General features: G+C 42.6%; 1 protein-coding gene across 2 annotated transcripts in view; it reads left to right on the top strand.

Annotated features, from left to right (window-relative positions):
- The window catches only part of PRICKLE2 (prickle planar cell polarity protein 2), a 309,591-nt gene that overhangs the window by 150,512 nt on the left and 132,900 nt on the right, over positions 1–26,179 (top strand). Inside the window, exon 1 of one of the 2 annotated variants that reach the window (XM_014793520.2) lies at positions 8,048–8,332. The exons of the other annotated variant lie outside the window; for it this stretch is intronic. The gene's annotated coding sequence lies outside the window, so the exon portion shown is untranslated. Of the gene's footprint in view, positions 1–8,047; positions 8,333–26,179 lie in introns of those variants that run through there. 2 annotated transcript variants of the gene reach the window in all.

Below are 26,179 nucleotides of genomic sequence, written 5' to 3'. Positions count from 1 at the left end.
CTAAGTATTTTAAAACAAATCTCAGAAGTCATGTAATTGTAGCCTTACATTCCTAAACATGTTTCTTACATGATCATATCTTACCTAACAGCACTGTCAATAATTCCTTGTTCTGGTTTAATTGGGGTATCACATTTTGAGTGGCTGGGATGTAAAGGGTTTGAAACCATGCCCATGAGGAACAGTTAATAGAAGTAGGTTGATAGAAGACAAGCCTTAGGTTTTTGAAGGATGTTGAGTGGACGTGTTGGCTGGACTGGCTTTCTGGGACCCACATTGGTGGAGTGTTGGCTGCCAGCTTACTGTAAGGAGGAACCTAAACCAGGAGCCAGCTGTCTGGTGATGAACCAAGCTGCCTTAGGAGTTCTCTCCCCTGGAGGGGTGGAGTGTGAGACAAAGTAGAAAGGTTTATTTCATTCATTTTATGAATATTTATCAAGTGCCTGTTATGTTAGGTGCTGAGGATGCTGTGAAGAACAAGACAGACAATCTCTTCCTTCATGGAGCTTCCAGTCGAAAGCACTGTTTCCCAAAATGCGAGATAGTTTTGGGTGGTACGGAGTCAATCCATTAACTAACATTGAGTTACACATAGTTAAAAAAAATTCTCTTTTCAGTCTTCTGAACTTTTTAAGTACATCAAAGAGGAAATCTCATTTGAGGGCTAGAGTTACCATTTCTCTAAAACTTGATCATCTCCCCTTTTAATGGAGAAAGAGCAACTTCATGGTCATAGGCATGGTTCCAAAGTAACTATTTTTTGAGTAATTTGTTAAACATCTTTACAAAAACAAGTAAGACAACAGGAAAATATTTAATACAGGAATAATTAAAACCAAAGTGATACTAAGGATGGTTTTAGCTTTTGGTTTTTTGTCTGTTTGTTTTTGTTTTCCACTTTTTACATTTGCGTAAAATAAAATTCACTCTTAGGCTTACAGTTTGATGAGTTTTTTACCAGTGCATACAGTCATGTAATCACTGCCCCATCAAGATACAGACCAGTTCTCTCACCTTCCAAATTTTTCTCATGGTACTCAGTCCCACCTTGCATCTCCAACCCTCAGCGACTGCTGATCTGTTTCTGTTCCTATAATTTTTACCTTTTCTGGAATATCATGTAATGGAATCAGACAATAGGTAGCCTTTTCAGTCTGGCTTCTTTCACTTAGCATAAAGCATTTGAGATTCATCCACCTTGTTGCATATATTCGTTCCTTTTAATTGCTGAGTAGTATTCCATCGTGTGGATGTACCACAATTTGTTAATTCATTACAAATAATAATATAAGGCATATTCAATATGACAAATCATGAACATGATATTTAATAAAAGCATATTTGGCAGATATCCTGAAGGTGGTATGCAAATGAGTGAGTCTTGGGAGAAAAATCTGATCTGACCAATTTATGCATTAAAGCAGTTGTTTGTGGTGGGTCATTTTTTAATTTCTTAGCCAAACCTTCAACAGTGTACTTGACTGAAATATAAATAGATCTCGTGTCATCTTAAAGATTTTAAAGATTTTATTTATTTATTTTTCCCCCAAAGCCCCAGTACGTAGTTGTCTGTCATAGCTGCACATCCTTCTAGTTGCTGTATGTGGGATGCGGCCTCAGCATGGCCGGAGGAGTGGTGCCTCGGTGCGCACCCGGGATCCGAACCCGGGCCGCCGGCAGCGGAGCGCACGCACCTAACCGCTAAGCCACGGGGCCGGCCCCTCGTGTCATCTTAAATCAGAACATACCTTGTGGGGTCTCAGGGTAAACCCAGTGGTCTCTAGAACATCCTATTCATATTCTCTTAGTCATTCATTCATTCATTCATTCCCTCTCTCCCTCCATCTCTCCTTCTCACCCTGTGTCCTTCTCCTCATCTTCTGTTCTCTCTCCCTCCCTCTCTCTCTTTTTCCCCATCCCCTCCCCCTAATATTGCATTGAAGTTTATATAACTGAATTAATTAGACCTCTTTCTCAAGGAGTTGGTTTTCTATAAAATTCACTTTGCAGTTGGCATGAGAGAAGAGCTGGCATATTAATCAAATGCTACAATTTGTTCTTTGTATCTGAATCAGGCTGGGGTTGGGCTTCCTGCTTATCTGTTGTCCGTTTATACCATTCTGTGCTCTGTGGCGAGTGAGCCCGGATTCATTGTGATTGGGTTGGGTGAGGCTGTGAGTGTTGATAGATTGGGCGTGGAAACGCTTAACGGGGACAGACCCTATCTCCTTAGTTAGTGTTACAGAGTCCCCAGGATATAAAGTGTCTGTATGAAAATAAATAAGGGCTTTTCTTTTCCTTTCTTTAGTTGATGATATCTGTACCATTTAATAGAATAAAATGATAAAAATCTTTGTCCTTTCTTAAATGACATGTTAATTGCTGTTCTATATGTTTATTCATTTTGTATTTCTGAAATATATTCACTTTATAGACATTTCTATCCCTCAATCATTTTAAATCCTCAAGCATACTCAAATTACATATGTTTAATATAATCTAATGTGTCGGGGGGGTGGGAATGGGGGAATGCACTTGGTAGCTAACCAGGAAATCAAAGTCAGTAGCTTTCTCCATTTAGTCAGTTTGCTGTAGAATACAAAGGCTGCTAAAGGATTTCAGTGCATATCTTAAAAGCTCATCAGAAATATTCCAAGCTATAGATTTTTTTCTCTCTCTCAGCAACATTTCAGATATGGAGGTTCTCCTCGGTTGCCCCTGCTAGTGTTGCTGAATTTAAAATGCTGCAGAAAGAAAGAAAGATCTGTTCTGTTTTCTCATCTGTGGAATGAGGGGGTTGGACTAGATGGGAGATGTCAAATTTAAAGCACTAGTGCTGTCACTCCTTCTCCATCCACATGACAGACATCACTAATCAATCACAGCATGCTTTCCTGCCATATATAGCCTCAGACTTCTTGTCAAGTCAGCACTCTAGGAAGCCACTACTAATCAATTAGTGTTAGCCAAGGAGATGAAATCTATTTGCCATTCTGAAACATAATGGTGTTTAACCTCTAGTGCAAACTTCAGATGGTTTGTAAAGGCTGGATACCACTGAATGGTAGAAGGAAGAATGTTGGAGGGCATGGGCAGTTTCAAGTGAAGAGGATTTCAGATCACTACGTTTTATGCTCCTTGAAGGCAGGCATCATGTTTTATTCATGTTTTTCCATGTTTACCCAGCCTTTAAGGCAAACCCTTTCTTATAGTAGACATTAGATAAGTGTTTGTTAAATGGTGCATGAAGGAATGAATGGAAAGCATGTTCTTGGCCCATTCTTTCCTCTCTAAGACTGCACAGTTCAGTGCTTCTTCCAAAGGGCAGGCAACAGCCCTTGCCATTATAGACTTTCATCTACTTTAGTTCAGGCCTTTCCTGCAGATTGGCTAGATCACTTTGTGTCCTTATCTGCTGAGCATTGGCAGAGGCCAGCAACTTGGCATCTTTGGTTGGACTTGACAAGTTTCCTCTTCATGCATCATCCTAGTCATTCACAAACCTATTGAGTAATACTGAGGAGGGTCCATCTGTCCCTTCCCCTGCTAGACTCTGAATTCTTTCAACTTGATTTGAGGTTGGGAATCTGAAGGTTTAATGATATACACAGGAATTTCATCACAGTTTTGGGATTTAACATTGTAGAGAATCACATATTTGATACTTAACATATGCAGCCTTCATTAGTTATTTTTTAGGAACTATATTTTAAGTTCCTTTATGGAAAGGACTAGATCTGAAAAATCTAAAAATCAATCATTCTGCTAAATGCTTTACATATATTATCTCTAAACCTCAAAACAACCCCAAGACTAGTGATATGGATTCCATTTTGCAGATGAGCTGAATGAAGCTTGGAGAAGTTACATAACTTGGCCACAGTCACAGGATAATAAGTGGCAGTACTGGGATTTAAAGCCAAGCTTAACTCTAAAGTGTTTTCCCCTGAAGATACACCTCTCTCCGTGCAGATGTTACCTTCTCCAGGAAGTCTTCCCTGAGGTACCACCTTTTCCTGCAGGGCTGGTTGAGATTATCTTTCTCTGTGTTTCCATAGCAGTTTATACTCCCTTATGACCCTGTCCGTTCTGTGATGGTCTTTTTATCTGCTGCCTCCACCACCAGAGTAAGATTCTGAGGACAGGGGCGTTGTTTGTTTGTGTGCCTCTTTTGTTTCATGGCTGAACTGAATGCATCTTTTCCGGGAGATCTGGGCCACTTCGCCTTAGTACATGGGCACTGTATGTAATGTACAGCTAGGCCTTCAGGAAGATACTGTAGTTCAGAATTCATTATATTTGGGGATGAAAGATTTAGGGAAATATAGTCCAGTTCTAAATGTGGATGGCGGAGTTGCTTCTCTTCTATACTACAAAGTGCCTTCTGCTTACTCTGTTGTGGCATTATTAAACTGTTTCATTTTTCCTCACTTTAGTTTTTTATTAACTGTACTTTTATGAATAATTAGTACATGCAGATGTTCTTATGTTTATTTATCCTGCTTGAGATGCCTTGTGCTTCTTGAATCTGAGGATTCACGAGTTTTATAAATTCTAGAAAATTTTCAGCCTTTACCCCTCTCCTCAGTTTCTCTGTTGTCTCCCACTGGGACTCTTATTAGGCGTATGTTGGGCCTTCTCATTTTATCCTTCACATCTCTTCACCTCTCTTTCATATTTTTCAACTCTTTATCCCTTGTGCTTCATTTTATGTAATACCCTGAGATCTATATTTCTCTCTTCAGCGGTATCTAACCTTCTGTTTAATCTATCTGTGGAGTTTTTAATTTGAATGAATCTATGGGGAGAGAAAGGGATCACGTCTTGTTCTTTTTTAGGATTTCAATTCTAGCTTTAAAGTTTTTAATCATTTTAAACTTTACTTCATGTTCTTTTTCAGAATGTGAAGCTCTAACTCTTGAGCTTCATATTTGTTGACTTGTACTGTCAGTTTCCTGAGTGTTATGTAATTTACTATTGGGAGTTCATGCTTTGCGGGGCCAGTTATAGCCTGGGTTATGGAACTGGCTCTCCAGGGCAATTTTTCATTTACTTTATTCTTGACATGTCATGAACAGGACCAATATTTATATTAATTTTTCAGTGCGAGTTTACTGAATCTGACGTTTTTTATTTGAACTCCGTTCTCAAGAAAGGCACAGGCCTAGGCTTTTTAATTCTCAGCTTAAACATTTCCCCCCTACTCAGAACACAGGTAGAGATGGACAAGTTTCTTTGGGGTGGCTGATAGTTTTTCTAATCTATTTGTTCATTGAGGGTGCAGCCCTCGATGAGTGTTCCTGGTTTTCTGCAGAGGTCTCATAACAACTTTCTGCTTCTCCTTGTCCCAAGGCCTTGTCTTCTCTCCTGGGCATTAAATCCCTAGCCCCTAGGGAACAAAGACAAACTTTTCCCCTGCTGCCAACCACCTTCCCCTCTACCTCATACCCACAGCATGAGTTTGCATGCTCACCGTTCTTATTTTCAGTTACCTCTTTATTTCTAACACCTCGGTATTTTCTTTTCTTTATTGTGAATCAGCTAAGCACTTAAAAGAATTTTTGATATATTTTATCTAGCATATCTAAGGGTTGGAATTTTCAGGTTGTTCTGCCATCTTGCCAGAACCAGGAGCTTATTACAAGCTCAGGGTAATATATTCAAATAATACACAAGGATATATGATGAAATATTAGTCTCCTTCCCATCTTAGACCTACCTAGTTCTCAAACCACCTTGCTAGATATAATAACATTTACCATTTGCTTAGGTATCATTCTAGAAGCATTTTATGCATATACAGCATACGTGTGTATACACAATAACTGAAGATTTATTTATGCAAGTGGGAATATGTTTTACCTTCTACACTGTACTTCGCAATATATTTTGGTGTTCATTGTTTACTAGTGCACTTAGCTCTGCCTCTTTTTCCTCACCTCTGTATAGTATTCCATGAAATGGATGGACCATAATATATTTAACCATTTCCCCTATTTTTGAATAATTTTCAGTTATTTTGATATTATAAACTATCCCACAATAAACATTTCTGTACATATGTCTTTGCATGAGTATCATTTAAGATAATTTTCTTTATATGTCTGTTTCTCTCTTCTTGCCACCACCCAGTGATGGTTAATTTTATGTGTCAACTTCACTGGGCTAAGGGATGCCCAGATAGCTGGTAAACATTATTTTTGGGTCTGTCTGTGGAAGAGATTAGCATTTGAATCAGTAGACTTCCTAAAGAAGATCACCTCACCCATGCAAGTGGGCATCATCCAATTCGTTGAGGGCCTGAGTAGAACAAAAAGGCGGAGGAAGGATCAATTTGCTCTCTCTGCTTGAGCTGAGACATCCATGTTCTCCTATTCTCCAGCACTGGCATTCCTGGTTCTCAGGATTTTGGACTCAGACTGGGGCTTACACCATTGACCCCTGATGCTCAGGCTTTGCACTTGGACTGAGTTACACCATTGGCTTTCTTGCTTCTCCTGCAGACTACAGACTGTGGGACTTCTCGGCCTCCATAACCATGTGAGTCAATTCCTATAATAAATCTCCTCATATCTGCGCATATATATATATATATATATCTCCTATTGGTTCTGTTTCTCTGGAAAACTCTAATACACACTCCCACCCCTACTATGAGTTCTTCGAGGTCAAGGACTTTATCTTTCCTTGGTGACCCCAGCACCTAGCATGGGGCCTGGTGCTGAGTTGGCACTTAATTCATATCTGTTTCATGAATGAAAGTACTTACCAAGAAGCCAAACCAGCAGTCAGACTAGTCCCAACCTCCAGCAAATGTATTTTGATCTCCATAATAACAACAGCTATTGACTATTCGGTAGCCTAAAGCTATGGACGGAGCACCTCCTCTAGTCCAGCCATGAGCTAATGCAATCTTTACAACAGCCCTGTGAGATGGGAGATGTCATGGTCATGCTTTACAGAAAAGGAAACTGAGGCACGGGTTTACATAACTAGTAAGAGATGGAGACACATCTCTTGTCTGAGGCTAAGGGATGCCCAGATAGCTGGTAAACATCATTTTTGAGTGTGTCTGATAATTTCAGACAAGAAATAGTCTTGTCTGGACTCTTGAATATTGCCTCTTAAATTTTTTTTTTTTGAGGAAGATTGGCCCTGAGTTAGCATCTGTTGCCAATCTTCCTTTTTTCCTTTTTTCTCCCCAAAGCCCCAGTAGATAGTTGTATGTCATAGTTGTACATCCTTCTAGTTGCGCTGTATGAGAGGCCACCTCAGCATGGCTTGATGAGCAGTACGTAGGTCCACGCCCAGGATCCAAACCAGCAAACCCAGGGCCCGCAAAGCAGAGGGTGCGAAGTTAACCGCTGCGCTACCAAGGCGGCCCCTAATTTTAACACTTGTATCCTCACAGCTAACATAGGATGTATTTCATTGTTCATTCCTTCGTTTTTTCATTGATTCATTCAACCAACAAATATTTACTGAGAGCTCGCAGTGTTCTAGGCCGGGAGTGCTACAGCATGATGATGGATGATAACATCCCTGCTCTGGTGGAACTTAGAGTGTAAAGGGAGCAACAGGTAAAGCAAAGAAGTGGAAGTGTGATGGGTGTCTGGAAGGGGGGATAATGGGGAGGCTTCTAAGCACATAGCGTGGAGGCTCTTCCCAAGAATAGAGGGTCTCCAGCGTCTGTGATGAATTGGATGAGACTTGAAGGATGAGTGACTTGGGGGGAAGTGGGTGGAGCAGTGAAGGCCAAGGGTCCAGCATGTCCCCTGGCTTCCTCTATGCTCTGCACAGTATAATCTTGCTCTTCTAGCCACTGCCAGCTCTCGGGACCTCTGCGTGCAAGGGCCGGAGAGCCTGTGTCCTTCTGCTTCTGAAAGGCGGCTAAACACCTCCCCCCCACCCCCATCATCCCTTGCTAATTTTAAAGCAGTAGCTCCCTTGATTGAAATCTCAATTTGGGAACAGGCCTAGGATTGGCCTGTGCCTCAGAATTTTCACCAATAAGCAGAGCGGGAGGTGGGGAGGCGTCCCTTTAAGCAGCTGGGAGGCAGCCTGGAGAGCTTGGAGCTTCTCTGCCCAGGACCTGAGCGATTTTCCTGGATCCAGCGCTGCGCACGGAGCAGCTGCCACCGCCCTGGGAATGTTATCCCCCTTGCGCGGAGCCCCTGCAGGGCCCCCTCTGGCTCCGGGCAGTTGGCGGCAGACGCCCCGCTGGGCTTCTTAGCCGCAGCGGCACCCCCGGCCCCTGGGTCTGCGGCCCCCTTCCTCCTCCTCCCTGGCCGGCGGAGGCGCCGCAGCGGCGAGCAATGCAAGGCTGAGCTGGGTAAGTGGCCCCCCATGGCCCGGGCGCACGGAAGGGGGCGCTGGGGCGCGTTTGCTCCTGGTTTTCAGGACCCTCCTCTGGAAAAGGGGTCTTGAACTGGGAAACGACCCTCTGGAAGGGATGTCCCTTGCCACACAGACACTGGGGGGAGGTCATGAGTTCTGGGAAGAAGACCTAGGGGATCATTTTGGTCTGTGTCCCCCAGCTTTTGCGCAGCCGCTTTATTAACCAATAATAGTAATATAATCATGAGGAGGGGATAATATTGTATTAGCACTTCTTTGGGGGAAACATTTAAACTTCACTGAACTTGCTTTTTAAATAATCTTTATTCTCTTACAATTCATTTCCCTCAAATATTTAAAATGTATTTATTGCTAATGACCTACTTATTTATTTCCCTTACGCTATCAAAAAATATTTTTAATACCTCCAGGAAGGTTTACTTTAAAAAATTATTTACTTCTACCACATTCCTTATTGCTTATTTTCCAAGAACTTTAAAATTTTTTCCTTTTCTCCTTGGTTGATTTCCATAATTAAGCAATTATGGGTTTGTTAATTTATTTTTTCTGAATTGGGGGTGGTTGAGAGGCCCCCGCCCTTCCCAGCTCACATAGGGGAGTCTATAGGATGGAGAAAGCTGTTGGAGGGGGTGGTGGGTAGTTAATTGGAACCCTGCTCTCCCCGGTTTCCAAATGTGCCCTCTCAGCTGCTGGGAGAGTCAGAACTTGGTGAGGACGGGGATCATGCAAATCTGGGGTGCCTGGGCAGCTGTATCCTGGGAAATTTTAAAACCAAAATAATCCATGCGGGTTGGTGGGAGGGGTAAGGTTTGTTTAAAAGATGCAGTTTCAGCTTCATGTCCCTCCTTCCCGGATCTGTTCACTTTTGTGTACCTAAGTAAGAAGTTGGAAGTCTAATGCGGAGGGTCAGAGTTGCTTTTTATTTTTTTAAAGATGAGGCAGCTGGAAGAAATGCCTTCCAAAATTGGAGCAAAGTCTGGTGCGTGGATTGCCAAACTCCATTTCCGCCCATATTAAATTATTTTGGCTTTTAGAGGCTCTCATTTTGCTGGGCTGGCCTTTATTTGCACTTGTTTAGGTGGTGTGAATCATTTGTATACTTTGGGTTCCCTGCTTTCTGCAAACAGATGTTTTTATCTGTGCAACTAGTTGAGTAATTAGAGAAATGGACACGGCCCTGTATGTACAGAAAGAACAAATACCACTTGGGGAAGATTTGGGCCTTTCCTTTTCAAATCATCAATTGCCAAATCTTCCCAGCCGTTGGGCAATTCAGATAAAGGTGTCAAGTGAGCTGAGCAGGGAAGAATTTATATGTGCAGCTAATTCTGCTCATCCTACAATAAAACATCTTCCCATGGGGCCACAAAGTGGGCATGAGGGAGGCTTATAAAAATGATCCTGTGTTCTTAGTCACTGACTACCCAGCTCTCCCTGGATTTCTGAGAACCTGCCAGGAGAAACTGTTGACTGGATGGAAGTTTCAAGAAATGCAGAACAGAAATCAGTACAAGCCCTCCTTGAGCGACTTTTATTTCTGTTTGGAGGAAAAGAACACTTTGTTAGAATAACAAATCGTGGCTGCTTTTCAAGAGCAGAAAACGGTTCTTGTTCCGAAGGCAGATTCGTTTTAAGAGTGTGAATCATTTGGTTTAGGTTTCTTTTTTTTCTTTTGCGGTGGAGGCTTGGAGATGATTAAACGTCCTGTCTGCAGGAAATTACCAGGAGATTTGAGTATTTTCCTGAATCAGCCTCAGATGGTACACAGCTTTGGGTGTAATACAGACAAGAAAGCTCTGTTACTAGGCAATCTTTCTACAGCGATACCTTCAGCCTCTCCCAGTCTTGCAAGCCTCTCCATCAACAAGCCTTTTATTTTTTGTTTTTGGGGTTGTGCTTCCATTTAAGAAACTGAAATAACTCTCTCGTTCCCTTCATGAGCTTTTTAAGATGGAACTTATTTTTGAGACAGTTTTATCGACCCCACTTCCCCATTGGCCTCCTCCCACTAGCCTCAGCAGGAACAGCTCTTGGCTGCTTTTCCCAAGATTTCCTTTAAGCCCGGATTGTTATCCTTAGGGACACAGATGTCTTGAGGAATGAGAGATGCAAAGGTTTGAACTAGCGCTCACCAATTTGGTGGTGACATTTATGGTCTTTGTAGAGCTGTTTGCAGAAAAAGGCAAAGTGGTTCTGTGTTGGGTTTACTCTGAAGTGCATCAGCCATGTGGAGAATGGGCCATTAAAGGACTGTAAGGGACAACCGAGGGACACAACGTGCTGCTTTGTGTAGTCGTGTTTACAGAGATCTGCAGTTTTTAATAATTTAGAAAAGCAAATCTCAGAGACGCTATGCTCCCCAAGCTATTTTTCTTAATCTTCCCTGAAAGGTACCCAGTCACATTAAGCACTTCCTAGTCGTATAATCAAATAGGAGAGCTCTGGGTGCATATAATCTCAGTGTGATATTCCGATGTCAATGAGAAGAAGCAGAGGGAATAATTTTTTTAGCTGCCAAAACACAGAATGGTAATCCTCGTTGAATATAATGAAACTTTATGGAAATTGTAGTGAGAGTTTCAATGCAATGTTCCAAAAAAGTTTCTTTGCTATTTTTTATTTTCCCAAAATCTAAATGGCGAGGGGTTCTTTCTTAGGATACTTAGCATTTGATTACCATGCAGTTTTCTTTGGTGATGTTCTTTTTTCATATCCTGCTGCTCTGTGACAAGCAGAGGAAGACTCATTTTTGCAAAGATTGTATCTGAACGTCTTCCAGAAGAATGGAAGATGTAGGGGCGGTGGAGGGAACAGACAGACGCAGGTACTGTGGGACTCAGTGTCTGGGAAAACTCATGAATGATTTCCCTGCAAGTTTAGCCCAGAGGCCTTTGAGAATTGCTTCACATGTGACTTTAACAGCCAGCCTGTGTAAAGAAATCATTGTACCCATCCCGAGGGTCTCCCTTCTCACAAAGCACCTTCCCAGGCAAGATGCTAATTCACAGGGAGTGTGTACGTGACATTGTTTATCATGTCTTGGAACATTTGCTTCTTATGACTTTTTTTAAAAAAAATAACTGACTATTGGATTTCTTGGGAACATTTGCAAAAGGTTACTTTGCGTTCACCTAGGCAGCTGTAATTACTCACAAAATATTTAATTTTTCCAGTGATTGAAGCTTTGTTCAGGCTTTTGAGGATGAGCGAGTATCTATTGAGTTGGGTTTCAGATAAATTCGAATTTTGAGCACCAGGCTGTCCAGCCTGGAGAAGAGGTCTCATATTTGTGTATTGTAGTAGTAATAAACAGAAAGATAGCTGTTTACTTACTGAGATTTTGCCAGGCACAGATTAGATGTCTTATCAATCTTTCTCAGTCTTCACTGTGCTTAAGAATATCCTTCAGCGAATCTGTTTCAGTGGGTCTGTGGTAAGACCTGGAAATCTGCATTTTAAGAAGCAACCCAGTTGGGACCTTGAACTCTATCTTGAGATACACTGCTTTTTGTTCATTATCGTTTAAAATCCTCACAGTAACCCAATGGAGTAGGTGCTACAATCATCCCTCATTCCCAGATGAGGAAGGATAGGCTCAGAGAGGTTCAGGAATTCTCCTGGGTCATACAGCTAAGTGGCCATGCAGGGGACCTGAACCTGTGACTGTTCAACTCCAGAGTCCATGCTTTCAAGCTGAAGCTCTTGGTGGTGGTTGGGGGTGGTGGGGTCTTCTCGTTACAATTTGGACCTAATGAGCCCGCTCTGCTAAAGACCCTTCTCTACGATGCTGGCATTCATTAAGCAGCAGTCCCTGGGGGCCCCTTGTATGCAGTCCACTCTGGCAGAATTGAGGGAGACTGCATAGAGGTGTAGGCATTAAAGTTAATGCTTGAGGAGTGTCCAGCTAATTGGCCTTGAGTTCTCTAACTGCTGAACCAAGATGACTCCAGATCAGGGGGATTGATTTGTGAGGTGCTTTAAATCCCCCAGCTTTTGGAATCCTTAAGGCAATCTTGTCCCCTCCCTTGTCCCCTTCCACAGTTCCCAGTGCCACTTCCTTTCTTCTGATCTGTACATTTCCCACAGGATCCTCTCACATGACCCTTCACAGTTCACGTGCCCAAGACAGTTTTCCTAATGCCCATGACCTGAGCCCACCTGAACCCTCTCTTTTCCCTCCATTTTCTGCATAAACTACCCCTCCCCCATTAGATTCCTGAGGAAAGCAAATGCAAAGGGAAGGTTCTAAAGAAGAGGGACAGAGGCGAGGAGGAGCCTCATGTAGGCCTCTCGCTTGATTCCCCCTTGGCCTGACCTGGTTTCTCTTGCTCCTGGGCACAGGGACCGGTGCTGATTTATCTTGCTTAATTGCTGCAGGATAATGATACAGGACAAGCCACTTAATCTGGTGTGCTTTGCCTCCATTATCTGTGAAATGGAATGTTCATGTCAACCCTTTCTCCTTTGGGTCCAAGTGACGTAACGTCTGTGGTAGCACTTTGGACGTTATTCAAACACATTTTGAAGACGTGATCGTGTTGCCTTCCAGTAGTGGTTCCCACACTGTGTTCTAGGGAGTCTCTGTTTGGTGAATTGCTCCTCCAAACAAGAAGACAAAAAATGGTTCCATGTATATTTGGAAATTGCGATATCCTACATCCCCCTGTCGAGGACTCACCATTCATGCTAGCATGTTAAAGGCATTGAGCCCTGGGGTAGTGAAACTTTGGCTTTGCATGTTCCATTGCTAATGTGACCCTGGAACCCCTTGTGCAGCCTCGCCTGCAGAACACACTGTGGAGGAAGCTGCTATGCTTCAATATGTTGGCTCTGCTCCTTATTGGCAGTGTGCCTTTGAACAAGTCACTTACATCTCTGGACCTCGGTTTCCTTCTCTGTAAAACGAGAATAATTATGACCTACTCTACAGAGTTTTGGGAAGGGTTAAGTAAGTTTTAGAGATGTAGAGGTCACCTTCCACCCGTCAGGAGCGTTGGGGTACATGGTCACCTCCTTCTTTCTTCTGTAGGCTCTGTGTATCCCACTTGCCATACCTTCTTCTTGCCTCAGTCTGCTTTGCTGCTGTTTCTCCTGGACTTCGTTCATCCTCTTTCTCTTTGTTGTTCTCTTTTTCATCTTTATCTGCTCCCTTGCTGACATCATCCAGTCCATGGCTTCATGCCATGACTACCAGATTTACGTCCTCAGCTTGGACTTCTCTCCTGAGCTCCAGACTTAAACACACAACTTTCTTCTCAGCGTCTTCATTAGATGTTAAATAGGCTTCTTGAACTGAATATGTCAAAACACAACTCTAGATTTATTCCTCTCCCCAAGGCTTTACCAGGTCAGCAGATGGCACCTCCAGCCACCCAGTTGCTCAAGCTGAAAACTTTTGGCATCTTTGATCTTTCTCTTTTCCACACACTCGCACATCCGGTCTGGTGGGGATACGTCCTTTGAGCTCTACCTCAAAAATATATCCCAAATTGTGTTGGGTGGAGGAAGGAGGACTGACAGGAAGGGGGCTTAAGGTAACTTGCTGGGGTACTGAAAATGCTTTATATCTTGATACAGTGTGGGTTTCATGGGTAAAGGCAATTGTCAAAATTGACCGAACTCTACACATAAGATATGCATTTTGCTGTATGTAAATTATACCTCAATAAAAGATATGATAGAAAAGACATATATCCCAAATGGGGCTACTGCTCACTCTCTTTCCAGGCACAACTTTAGTGTATGTGAGTATCATTTCTCGTCTTAATTTCTCAATAACCTTCCCAAATACCTAGTGTTTCTAAAGCTTAAATCAGGTCATACCACTCCCCCGTTTAACACCTTCTAACAACAGCCCGTTGCAATAAGGACAAGATCCAAACACTTGACCATGAGCTGTGAGACCCCCCACCTCAACAAAGTCTGGCCCTTGCCTACCTCTGCAAGGACATCTCCCTCCCCCAAACCCTAGTTTCTGTGCTCCAGCCACCCTGGCCCTTCAGTGCCCTTCAGTGCTCCTGCCTGCCTCTAGGCCTTTACACTTGCTGTTCTTTCTACTTGGAATACTCTTCCTCTAGAACTTTGCCTGGCTGGCAGCTTCTCATCATTGAAGTTTTAGCTTAAATGTCATTCTGCCAAGAGGACTTCCTATCTGCCTTTGCTTTACCCCTCCCCCCCATACCATATTTTTCTTTGCTACATTACCCTCTTAATTTTTGTCCAAGGCACTTCTCAAGATCTGAAATATTTGTTTTTCAATATGATGACTGTCTGCCTCTCCCTTCTAGTCCCTTAAGGGCAGGGACTGTGTCACTTAACTCCCATCTTCAGCACACAGTAGCTGCCACCTAGTAGGTGCTTACTAAGGTGAATGAGCATATCCTAGCTCAGTGTTTGACAGCAACTACAAGAAAATAGTTAATGAAAAATTTTAAAATTATTTTTATCACTCACTCTCCTCCTTTTCTTGTCTTCCTCTTCTTTCCTGGGAGATGGAAACTCTAATGTGCTTCATGACCCCACTAGGTTCACGTACTTAACGTTTCTGAGCCTCAGGTTTTTTTATTGTAAAAGAAGGTCAGTGATAGTTGCCCCATGTGGAAATCTGTGAACCCCTTGGAGGAAGGTGTCATTGCAGTAGGAGAGAGGCATTAGTGTTTCATCACCTTTTAAGAATTGCTCCCCCAGCTAATGGTTTTCTTTGAAGACCCTGAGCTTCTGAACTCTCCTGCTGAGGAAGTCTGATCAGATGCAGCTGCTGTTCTGGGAAATGACTTGGGATGCAAAGACTTTTAAGATCAACTACAACTCCCACTAATGGCTTTGGAACTCAGAGGGCAATAAACATGTATATATTTTAATCTGTTGGAAAAAATCCTGCCCAGAGAACAAAGTACGATTCCCCAAACTTCCTCCCCTTCCTGCTCCCAAAGGCTCTCACCCAATATCATTGCTGAAGCACTCATTTAAAAATCAGAGCAAAGGATTCTATGTTCTAGAAATGGGAAAAAAATCAATAGATATTGATGGGAATGAGGATGTTCTTCCCTGAGCTGGAAGAAAATAATACAGACATTTCTGAAAACCCACAAGCCATGGTGTATTTATTTGGACTATTCATCAAGTTATTAGGACAGGAATAGTGCAGAACTTTCATTTGCCTGGAACTCTGGTTAAGATTAGGGGGCCCTTTCAGAGCTCAGGGAATGGTGCTGTGATTGATTAGCAATGTCTGTCATGGGCAAGAACCATCTTTGGTCTTGTGCATAAAGAATTAGAGATTGTTAGATTTGGAAGGACTCATGGAGATCATCCAGTCCAACTCGTGACCTGGTAACAACTATGCCATGTTTTGGGGCTTTAGAAAAACGATCATGAGCTTGGCAAAATAATAACCCTTAAATTTTTAGGCCTTTGTTCCCTCATGGGTCTCATCAGTGCTTTCGGCATGAGATACTGCAGCACTTCCTAGGAATGTTCAGTGGGCTCCTTCAGTTAAGTTTGGGAATTTCTGCATTACTGTATTCCCTTTCAAAGACACATGAGTCACAATAAACATGGTAAAGGTCCTGAGAAGTTCAACCATAAAGAAACCTGTCTAACATTGTTTCCCAAGCCTGTGTGATCCCAGGATGCTTTTCGGGGACCCCGTTGCCATCTTGTAGAACATTCTTCAGATGATGCCGTTTGATGTTTAGATAATGGAGAGTGTATTCATTTCCTGTGGCTGCTGTACCAAATTGTAATAAACCTGGTGGCTTAAAGCTATAGAAATACAATTCTGGAGGCCAGAAGTTTGGAAACCAAAGTATTCTCTGCCATACTCCCTCCAGAGGCTCTGCGAGAGAGTCCGTTCCTTGCCTGTTCAGGTTTCTGGTGTCTGTCCACAGTCCTTGGTGTTCCTTGGTTTGTGGCCTCATCACTCTAACATCTGCCTCCGTCTTCACATTGCCTTCTCCTCTGTGCATGTGTCAGATCTCCCTCTGCCTTTGTCTTATGAGGACACTTACAATGACACTTAGGACTCACCAGATAATCTTCTCGTTTCAAAATCCTTAATTTAATTATATCGACAAGGACCCTTTTCCCAAATAAGGTAACATAAGGTTCCAGGACTTAGGACATGGACATATCTTTGGGGGCCATTTTTCAACTGCCACACGGGGCATATTGACTCAAGAGTTGGGAGCCCTGGATCAAGTTCTTGCTTTGCCAAGAGCTCCCGCCCACCCCACCCCTACCCCAGCCACATGGGGAAGCAATAAGATGCTTAAATCAGGAGTCAGGGCCCATTTCTTTACCCCTCGGAATCTCAGTTTCCTCAACTATAAAATGGGATGTAATTGCACAGACTTTATAGGATTATTATAAAGATTAAGTGAGATAATACTTGTAAAGTGCTTAGCACAGGTGAATACTGAGTAAATATTAGCTTATTACTATAATTATATATTTTTACTATTGCTGCTGCTACTACCACTATTATCATGTTCCTTCTCTTTCAACCTTATGGTCAAATGAAGTGATATGGGCTGCCCCATCCTAAGAATATCCAGGGCTCATTTCAGAACTAGCAAATTATGGTCCCCGATCTCGCAAAGCCCATATTATATTTTTAAGATCTTTTGACTGCAGTATAATATACCTATAGGAAAGGGAACATGTAGGTGTCCAGCTCAATGACATTTTGTAAACTGAACACACCCATGTTACCGGCAGACAGATTAAGAGTAAAATGTCACCAGTGTCCCAGAAGTCCATTCTGTGCCCCTTCTTCCATCCTCTTACTGCTAACTACTATCCTTACTTGTAGCATATAGATTTTCCTGTTTTTATACTTTACATAAATGGAATCATACGATATGTACTCTTTCGTATCTGGCTTCTTGCACTCAACATTGTGTATGTGAGATTCAATTGTTTTGTTGTATACAGTTGTAGATCATTCATTTTAATTGTTGTATGGTATTCCATTGTTAAATAGATCACAATTTATCCATTAAATTGTTGATGGGCGTTTGGTTAGTTTTTAGTTAGAGGCTATTACAAAGAATGCTGTTACAGACATTCTAATATGTATCTTTGGGGGGAACATACAATGCTGAGAAAAAATCCGTGATACTTTTAATCAAGAAGTACCCCCCCACCCCCCACTGCCCTAATTGCCTGCTTCAGATGGTTTATAACATCAAGAACTTCTCCTAACTAAGAGTCATGGCTGATTTAAAGGGACTGATATCCTTCCCTGGCCTACCCACCACCCGCCTAAGCCACCGGCCAAGCCTGCATTTCCTTGATGTGTTGAAATCTTTTGAACCACTACACTTTCCAGAATACGTTTCCCTTGGCCTGCCATCCCATGGGCTGGGACTGGATGTGGTAATTTCGAAGAAGTCAACACCCAGCCAGAGACACAACGCCACTTCCCAGTGTCCCACTCAGTGCCACCTCATTCATTTACTCACGCCCCAACTGCCCCTGCCAGGTCAGCCCTTTCTTCCCTGCCTGCCCATGATGGGCCACAGATGTCCCTTTTCTTCTCCATCTGGGGCCTCCACTGCACTAATCCTACACCCCCATTTCATAATCCCAAGCCTTGTATTTGGAACAACCAAAACTGTTTTACAGATTAGAGCGTGTCCTACTGAAAGTTGGAGGCAGAAGCGTGGAGGAAGGAGCTGGCACAGACTGGCAGAGTGATGTGGGTATGTGGCAGACACTTGGCACCATTGCCCAAAAAGGTTGGGAGTTGCTGGTTTAACTCAGCCATGTAATTTTCCTTTGTTGGGAAAGGTTGGAACTGATGCTTCAGTGGCTCTTGGTGTTACATACATGAGAGACTCTTCTTAGATCCCAAATCTAGTTTGAGTTTGGTCATGGATAAAGCATTACTATTATGTGGTGAATGGTAGAATCATATATGTGGCTTTGCCCAAGGTTCCATTAATTTGTGCCAGATTGGCAATTTGCACATGTCCAATCTGGAATTAGCTGGGGAAATATAGAATGGATATTAAGCCCAGTTACCAAACATTCCAGAGAGATCTAAATGAAATTAGGCTTATCTTGTCCCTTTGTCTTATCCATTTTGTCCCTGTTTTGTTAGGTGGCCTTCATAATACATCTATGACAGATGGAGTGGGGAGGAAGGAATAGGAAGCTATAGACTATAAGTGTCTTTGTTATGCTCAGGTGTTTATTTTTTATTACCTGGTGACCGAGAAGTAGGAAAGAAAGTGGAGGTGCTTGGGAAGGGTGAGGTTGACTCTGGAAGATTTTTTTATCTGTTCAAGTCAACAAAGAATTAAGCCATACTTTTCTGTAGGATTATAATATCTCCTAAAAAATGAACAAATAATTGAGCAACCTCAGTGCCAATCTCTTTTGGAGATTTAATTATGATAATAGCTGTCATTTATTGAGCATTTTCTATATAACTAGCAGTGTATTTGGGACTTTTCTACATCACAAACATTTTCTGTAAAGAACCAGATAATAAATATTTTAGGTTTTGTGAGTCAAGAGGCAAAATCGAGGACAGTATATTGGTGCTTATATAACAAAAAAACATATTTCCACAAAATTTTTATTGACAAAATTCAAAATATAATGATAATAATTGAGTATAACTTTTTTGTAATACAGGTCTACTGATGAGACGAATGGAATTCTTGTTTGAGGGGGTGGGGATTACAGTTACTATTCCCTATCATCAAATTGATTGCAAATGTTCATCTCTAAAAATCACTCTTAGCTCATGGACCATAAAAAAACAGGTGGTGGCCTGGATTTGGCCTGCAGGCCATAGTTTTATTGACATTATTGCTGGGCCTTATTATCAGTAATGATTAAGCTGGCCTGTGCAAGACAGAGAAAAACTCACCAGTGGCATAAATGAGTTAGGCATTTATTTCTCTCCCTGCAAAAGAAGTTTAGAAGTGGCTGTATAGGGCTGGTCTGGCAACTTCACTATGTCATAATGACCCAGGTTTCTCTTTTCCTGCCCTGCCAACCTCAGCATATGGCTTCCTTCCTCAGAGTCATTCCATGGTCCCAGCTGCTGCCACCACATCTGTATTCCAGGCAGCAAGAAAAAGAGGGGGAAGGAGTACACATCCACTCTTTTTTAAGGAGATTTCTCGAAGTCACACCCAATCCTACTACCATCTCCTTGGTCAGAACTTGGTCACATGGCTGCTCATCTCTACAGAAGAGGCTGAGGACTGCATCTACTCTAGCTGTTAGTATGCTTAGATAATTGGAATCCTGCTACTGAGGGGGCAAGAGAGATGTTGGGGTAAGTAACAAGGGCAGAACGTGAGCCTCGGAGATATTACCGTCTTCCCAAGGCCTTGTAGTAGCAGACTGGGATTTGAACCAGGTCCGCCCACCTTCAACTCCCTCTCCCTGTGTCTGCCATCAAGCATTGAGTGGAGATACACATGCATAATATTAGGAGTGAGGTGACAGATGATTTGTACCTTTCTCCTTCCAAAGACATTCCCAAGGTACCTTTAAGGAAGGATGACAACCATCATCCTTCAGTTGAGAGCCCTGTAAAGGCTGGACCAGGGTGCATGGCTGCAGTTGAAGCCTAAATGGGGCCTTCTACCTCCCACTAAACATTAATGCATATCTTGAGATCCTACCAAACCTTCTCTCCAGTCACACAGAACAGAAACAAGTACAGTAACCGACAAGCTCAGGCATGCATGCAGAAAGAAAGTTGGCAGGCCTTGTTGTAGCCCACTTACCTACCAAGCTGCGTGAAAGGAGGGACGTGGGAGCAAGATAACAGTGCCTGGGGATGTGGCCTTTTAAAGTGACCTTACTCACTACTGTGACTTAGAATTTAGCCAACCAGGTTCACAACTTCTTATCCTGAATGGGAAACTGGAGAAGGTAGATATAAAGTTTCAGGTTCCTTCTACATACTACATATACTACACACTTCTACATGTGTACGTAGAGGGAATCTGAAACCTCATATCTACATGTATATACATACATATATATGCATGTAATGTGTATATGTATATATGTGTGATATATAGATAGAGCTATCTAGCTATTAGAACATTTGAGTGCTTGCTAAGTACCAAATTGTTTATCTCACATATCACAATAGTCTTTCGGGGTACCATCATCATCTCCGTTTTAAAGATAAGTAAACACAGTCAGCCCTTCATATCCGCAGATTCCACATCCGCAGATGCAACCAACCGCGGATCAAAAGGCCTACAATGGTTGCCTCTATATTGAACATGTACAGACTTTTTTTCTTGTCATTATTCCCTAAACAATACAACAACTATTTACATAGCATTTATATTGTATTAGGTGTTATAAGTAATCTAGAGATGATTTAAAGTATATGGAAGGATGTGCATAGATTATATGCAAATATTACGCCATTTTATATAAGGGACTTGAGCATGGGGGCGGGTGGTCCTGGAACCAATAACCCCCACGGATACCAAGGGACGACTGTACAGTGTTGAGAGGTTAAGTAACTTACCCAAGATCACACAGCTGGTAAGTGGCAAATCTAGGCTGTTGGACTTGAGTCTTCACTTTCAACTCTACTATTCCTGAGTGTTGTACTTAAGTGAGATAAAAGCTATAACAGCATTTTCAACAAAGCACATGGGATTACAACGGAAGGAATGGTTAATTTTGCTGTAGGAGGAGGGATGAGGAAAGCTTCCAAGAGGTAGTGACATTTGAGCTGGGCTCAAAGAATGACTAGGGCTGTGTGAGTGGGAAGAGTGAAATCCACTGAGACAATCATTGTTAGTCGAATATATTATATAATATACGATAATAATAAATAACCAGCCCTGGCTAGTTAGGAGGTGAGAAATGGATTCGGAGACCCTGTCTATTTGTTCACCTTGCTCTGAATATTACTATCATGGTAAAAATAGCTGATCTCTATTCCTGAGATGGCTCCTTGTCTAGCTCTGTTTCAGCCTTTTCTGTCACAATGTGGAACAGGAGCAAAGCCTCTTGCCAGAAGATGACTTGCACTGAGTTTCGATGGTCTGGTATTGAATGGTTTGTTCCTCTTTCTACTGTATTCATGACTTCAGTTTGCCTAACTCGGCTCTGTGTTAGTGTAAAGGAATAAAGCTCATAAATAAAAGAGGAGATGAAAGTAGGTTTTAGTAATGAGGCTCCTGCTTAATCGCATCAGCAAGCTAAGGAAAGAGCCATTAAGTATTTATCGAATTGTTGCATTAACATTTTCACTGTGCCTGCTGTGGACACTAGAACTCCCTAGAGAGTGCAGTTGTCTACCACCAAGCAAGAGAAGGGAACTGTGGCTGAACCAAAACATACACCTCTATTATTACAAACCTGCATCCATCTAAGGGCCCCAAAGAGACTGCATGAATAATCGCCGGTTGCTCAAGGAGACTTTGTTGAAGTTGAACAGAGTGAGACAGTGCACAGGCGTTTATGGGACATCAGCAGGCGCCCCGCCTTGAAATGCCTCTCATCAGCCAGCAGATCCCATGCACATTCCAAGCTGCCCTTTGATTTTTTCCAAGGCCACTGTTTCTTGAGAGTTTCGTTGATGATTAGTTTAACCATGATAAACCATAGTAAGATGTAGGTCCTTGGTTCTTTTTTTTTCCCCCTTCTTAATTTAAAGAATTCTTTAAATGGGGCTGTGTTAGCCTGGATGAGAGACTGCAGATTGCATCAGCAAATCTTGTGCTTGTCTTGTGGTCACCTTCCAAATAAGGCATGCTTTAGGTATTCCAGCCGCCGTGAGGTCTTGAGCTGGTCAAGGAGTCAATTATTATGCATTAAAAAGCAATTCATCATTTAGAGTAGTGAACTTGTGTGTTATTTTTAGCCCAACCTTTTAATTTATGTGGCATGCAAGAACAGGGTTTCTCACGTGAACTTCTGGAAGGTCCATAGAAGAATAATTAGGGTAGGGGGTGGAGCAGCCAGTGGGGGTAGGTCTCTGGACAACTTTGTGCTGATCCCATGGTTCATTAGTTTTGAGCAAGGACTTGGGAGTCAAACAACAGTTCAAATCCCAGCTCTGCCACTTCCCACTTTTATTATGTTGAATAGGTTACTTATACTGCTGAAGTCTCAGTTTCTTTACCTATAAAATGGATTAATTATGGTATCTATCTCAACAAATTGCTTTGAGGACAAAATGAGATAATGCACATAAAGCCATTAGCACAATACTTGGTACATAGCAGTCACTTAATAAATGGTAGCTGTTATTATTTCTTGGACTTTTAATTTCAACTTAGAACTTTCTAGCCTTTGAGACTTCCTGTAAGGCCAGATGGGAGGTGAATCTTGAATAATTAAATTATGGAAATTCAGAACTGGCAGGTACTAAGAAGAGATCATCTAATCCAGGAGTCTGCAAACTATGGTCTTCTGGCCAAATCCAGCCTGCAACCTTTTTCATAAATAAGGTTTTATTGGCACACATTCATGCCCATTCATTTATGTATTGTCTGTGACTATTGTCACACTGCAAGAACATAGGTGAATAATTGTGACAGATTCCATGGACTACATAGCCCTCAAAGCCTAAAATATTTACTGTCTGACCCTTTACAGGAAAAATTTGTTGACCCCTGATCTAATCCACTGAGGTTTTACCCCTGAGAAAAGCAAGGCCCAGAGAAGGGCAAAGACTTGCCGAGATACACAGCTGAGTCTTGAACACAAGCTCCCTGACTCCCGTGCCAGTGCTCCCACATTATGCATACTGCCTCCTGGCTTGGTAGGGAAAAGGTATATGAAGCACAGGGAAAGCCTCATGCCACTTGTATATTGAAAACCATAGCAAAAGTCCTTTTGATCAGCAAATAGACTGATTCTGCCATGGAGGAAACCACTTCTTAGAAGTAAAGGATCAACACTGGGAAGATTCAGGATCGTGCCCACCACTCTGTTACTGCATCAGCTGAACAGCTTCCAATTCCACTCTCAGTTTTCTCCAACCAGTGGGTGGGAGGGGGCGTACTTCCAACTGATCCCTCTAGTGTGTGGTTGACCTGGATGGGCATATTCTGTGGTGACCAAGTATGAACTTTCCTGGGAGACAAAGCTGGTGGGGGAGGTATTTTTCATAGGCTTTTTTGCTTCAGAGTATCTGCCCATGCTGATTGCCTCCTATTTTTCATGTCGTTAAGCTTCCTATATAAAGCACTTCACTTAATCCTCTCAACAACCTTATAAGGTAGGAAATTACTGCTACTCTGCTTTTACAGAGGAGGAAGTGGAAGCTCAGAGTGTTAAGTAATTTGTTCAAGGTCACAAGGTCGGTTGTAGAGCCAGGGCCTAAACATCTGTCAGATTCCCAAGAAAGGAAGGCACATGTTGGACATGAGGGAAAAACGTTGGCATGGGTGTAGGCTATGCTTATTACTTTTTTTAAGACCATCTTCGGTTGATTCAAATGCCTTCTTAAACACTTTGCTATAATGTCTCCAGTGTGTTCCATTAAAATGTGAGTTCACCCGTCAGAAAGTCTGACCAGACAGGCAATAAATCATGTCTGCGTGCAAAGTGGCAAGAGACCCCCATTCTTAGTACATCAGGGCAGAGGGATGTGTTTGTTGTGCTCATTGATGTGTCTCCAAAACCTAGAACAGAGCCTGGCATGTATTAGGAGCTTAGTAAATATTTCTGGAGTGTTAGACAAACTAGAATTCAAGATGTGAAATGTTATTAGTTTAAATCACCAAATGTAACTGGGGTGCCGTGCAGCAAAAGCAAGCCCAGTCTGGATGAAGGGGCCCAGACACAGACTTGGAAATGGAAGACTTCATGCTTGCAAATCAAGATGAGCAGCAATGAGTAACAGACACCCAGATGTGAGCAAGTTCCCGATCTCTGATGGCTTGCCGTACTTTTCTGCCGTGTGTGCAAAATAGACTCTGCCTCCCAACAAAAATGTGAAGGGGGATCTTGTGGCTGCTTCTCTCCCACAAGAAAAGGCTTGTAGAATATAGACTTGGAGGAAGTGAGGCATGCTGATACTAGGGGTGTGGCCCCGGCGGAGGGACCAGCACATATAGAGCATGGCTGTGTGTCGAGGGGCAGCAAGGAGGAGGACCCTGGGGCTGGAGCAACGGTGGATGAGCAGGGAAGAGAGGAGATGCCAGAGCATGAAAGACCTTGCCGGCCTGGAAAAGGACCTTGGTTTTCACTCTGTGTTAGACGGGAAGCCCACATTGGGCCTCACACATTGCAGTGAATCAGGCCTCTCTGGGTTGCAAAGTTCAGAATCTCAAGTCAAACCAAGAGGGAATTTATGGGCTCATGGAATTGAAAATTCTGAGGGGTGGAGCTTGTTTCAGGCACTATTGGACGAATGTTCTTACACAGTATCAAAGGGGCTGTCTCTCTTCTCTCACATCTGCAATCCTTTGTATTGGCTTCATTTCTTTCCACCTGCCACCAAAGATGACCATTGGCAGCTCCAGACCTAAGAGTGCCATGATCTCAGGAGTGAGGCTTGCTCACTCTTCCCGTGTCCTTTCAATACCCTCCCCACTGAAAAATAATACTGATTGGCCCTGCCTGATGACATACACACTCCTGGACTAATCGAGGGCAGGGGAGGGCAGTGTGGGATGCTCTGGTTGGTCAATTTGGGTCATGTGCCCACCTACAGGCAAGGTAAACTTGACCTCTCTATAGCTCAGTGATTCCCAACCAGTGTGATCCAGTTCTTCTTCTCCCCTGGGGGACATTTGTCAATGTCTGGAGACATTTTTGATTTTCACAATTTGGGGAAGGGATGCTACTGGAGGGGTGGAGACCAGGGATACTGCCAAATATCCTACAATGCACAGGACAGCCCCCTCAGCAAAGAATTATCCAGCCCAAAATATCAATAGTTGAAAAACCCAATATAGCTGCATTAGAATATAACTCCACAAAGAAAACTTGTAATGCAGACCTGATAACGGTCTGGCTCTCATAGCTTTCCATAAAACTTGCTGATTGGTGACACTATGGTTGAGAGGTAAAACCAGTGTTTACTTTGGTGGTAAAGGGAAGCGAAGCAGTTGTGGTATTTGAAATTCCAGGTTCACTTCTACCTCTGCTCCTTAAGAGTTTTCAGGCCTTGAACAAGTCATTAGCTTCTGTTTTCTCTTCAGGAAAAGGGATGGAAAAAAACCCCGTCTCACCCAGCAGCTAGGGGGGTTGAATTCGAAGCTCCATGTGAATGCACCTTATAAACTGTTAAGCTACACAAGTAATGCATTCTAGCAGACAACCTGTTGTGTGCAGGGTGCTTCACTATGCTTTAGTGTTCCATAAAACAGTCTCTTCTTCCTCAAGGAGCGTCCATTATGGTGTGGGTAATAGGAACATACTTGTAGTACAAGACAGCAGGTAGAAAAGTACCTCCTAAAAGGTGGGAGGGATCCAGACCTGGACAACAGAATGTTCTGGAAGTGGAACAGAATGGATGAGCTGTTGGGTTCAAGGAAAAGGGCTATGTAGTCTTCATGGCATTTGCTGTGTAACTTTCCTCCAGTTGGGGCTGAGCCTTGCAGTAATGAACGGTGGGTTGTGTGGTTTATTGGCGAGTAATAATCTTTCGCACTGAGCCTCCATTTGACAAGACTGTGACTGGTACTACAGTTAATGCGGCTGCTGTTTTTTTTCTTGGATTGTTAATGTATTTATTTCACTTTGTGGAAATGGGAAAGATCATCTGAGTTTTAAAGATAGTAAATCTTATTGAGGAAAAATTTAATATATTTATAGGTCAGAGGAGTTTGGTTTTAGTCACGGCCTTAAATTATGGCTTCGGGTG

The sequence above is a fragment of the Ceratotherium simum genome, chromosome 5 (genome assembly GCF_057802395.1).
Source record: "Ceratotherium simum simum isolate JZ-2026a chromosome 5, ASM5780239v1, whole genome shotgun sequence".
In the NCBI taxonomy this organism is placed as follows: Eukaryota; Metazoa; Chordata; class Mammalia; order Perissodactyla; family Rhinocerotidae; genus Ceratotherium; species Ceratotherium simum.
This window is presented reverse-complemented; position numbering and strand designations above follow the sequence as displayed.